Raw genomic sequence first — 2,077 nt, 5'->3', positions numbered from 1 at the left:
GTGGGCATGACAGAAGGGTGTGAGGGAAATAGGGAGGCTGCGCAATGGACTTTGAGCAGGTTGGCTGTGGGTGATGAACTGGGTATCCTTTTGATATGCTTTAAAGGATGTAAGGAAAAGATTTTTTCAGGGGATGTGATTACCTTTGACTATTGGGGTATTCCTGTTTCTACGTGATTCTAAGCAGAAGATTGAGTTAAGATTCCAGCTTTAATGTTGCTCAGCTAATTTTGTCACTTTGAGTGTACACATGAAACGTAACAAAAAAGGTTGGTTTGGAAGGCAGAGCGTGATTTGGGGGCAGTGAGAAAATGGAGTTGGCCAGTTTTATGTTGAACTTTGTGAAAGGCAAGATTGGAGGGACCTACTGGATACAGGTTATGGAAGGCCTGGAAAAATTGTGACTTGAAATCATTACTAGCCAGATTTGTTGTACACTAATTCTCTCTCTGAAAGAAATTTTAGAAAATACAGAAAATTAAGATGATAGAAAGTATTCATAGTTCCATCATGCAAAAATAACTTAATATTTTAGGGTATTTATTCTAGCCTTCTCTATTGGTGCATGTATATATGTGTGTAAAAACTTCATAGTATGATTAATAATTGAAATTATGCTATACATAACATTTTATAACCTATTAAAAGTGTTCTGTGAACACTTTCCTGTTAAATAATCTTCTCAAAATGATTTTGGATGGCACACAGTAGTCCATCATATGGTTGTGCCATGAATTATTTAACTATTTCCTTTTAGACTTTATTTGAGCTATTTTCCCATTTCCATAATGGACCTTATTATTTGCTATTTCTTTTTTTAATTCTATATCATTAACATTCATGTACTAAATCTGTAACTGATAAATTTTCCAGAATTGGAATTACTGATCAAAAGTAATGAACACCCGTGTTCATTTTGGCAGCACATATACTAAAATTGGAACGATACAGAGGAGATCAGCATGGGCCCTGCACAAGGATGACACATAAATTTTTGAAGGATTCCATATTTTTGGATGTTAACTAGACTTCTTGTCATGATCATTTCATAATATATACAACTATCAAATCATTTTGCTGTATACCTGAAGCTAGCATGATGTTGTATGTTAATTATACCTCAATTAAAAAGTATAAAGGACAGTTTTAGAGCTCTGGGTAGATATGACAAATGGCCTTTCAGGTTTGAACCCCTTTGTATGCCTTGCAGTAAAGGATCGAATTTCCTATTTCAGTGCTTTCTCTCCACTACTGGGAAATAGCTTTTAAAACATGAAAAATAATATCTCATAATTTTAATTTGCATGTCATGGTTATTAGTGAATTTCAACATTTTTCATGTGTTTATTAGCTGTTTTTCTCTTAAAAATTAAATTCATGTGCTCAGTTTATCTTTCTGTTCTGTCTTCATCATTTACAACAGCTTGGATCCAACACAGAGGGATAACTAAATATTTTTACGATTAACTGAAAATCCATATGGACTTTCACCCAGGAACCCACAGTGCATATAGTTTGTCACTCCTTTTTTATTAATCTTCTTAAATGTAATGATTTCTCCTATGAAATGTAGTATTTGGGGAAAATGTGATTCCCCCCCTGCTCTCTATAGTCCTAAGAGATATTTTCTCAGTTGAAATTTCTCTCTTCATTTTCACTGTACTTCCCACATCATCAGCAGGAACTCTTAGGTTATGGGAGGGCAATGTATGGACTACATATTTATTGAACTCTAAGTGTATGACTAACTGAATGCACCAACCATGCAAATACAAATGTAAGTCTTAAAAATAATAATTTACATAATTAGCTGACAAGAAGGCCTGAGCTATTATTTAAGTTCATATATAACATTACATCGTCAAGTGTTAATTTATGCTCTGTTCTTTCCAGCATGATTGAGCTGTTTGGTAGTTTTATTTATGACTCATGCTTAGATTCATTTTGCAGTGCTGATAATGTTGAGATAATGGGAATTTATAGTTAGCTCTGACAAGAGGCCATAAAACAAATGACTGGAGGTTTTCTCTATTGCCACAGGCTCGATTTATAACATAAAGTACTTAATAATTGTTAT

The 2,077-nt window shown here is 33.8% G+C and overlaps 1 non-coding gene across 1 annotated transcript; it reads left to right on the top strand.

Annotated features, from left to right (window-relative positions):
• The first annotated feature begins 907 nt into the window (after positions 1-907).
• Positions 908-1,014, top strand: LOC114222367 (U6 spliceosomal RNA). Its single transcript, XR_003611923.1, has one exon. It is a non-coding gene; the product is annotated as a U6 spliceosomal RNA (small nuclear RNA).
• Positions 1,015-2,077: the final 1,063 nt, after the last annotated feature.

This window comes from Eumetopias jubatus, unplaced genomic scaffold, assembly GCF_037043125.1.
Source record: "Eumetopias jubatus isolate StellerSeaLion01/CBP00866 unplaced genomic scaffold, mEumJub1_p1.0 scaffold_13, whole genome shotgun sequence".
In the NCBI taxonomy this organism is placed as follows: domain Eukaryota; kingdom Metazoa; phylum Chordata; class Mammalia; order Carnivora; family Otariidae; genus Eumetopias; species Eumetopias jubatus.
Note: the sequence above shows the minus strand (reverse complement) of the source record. Positions and strands in the feature narration are given on the sequence as shown.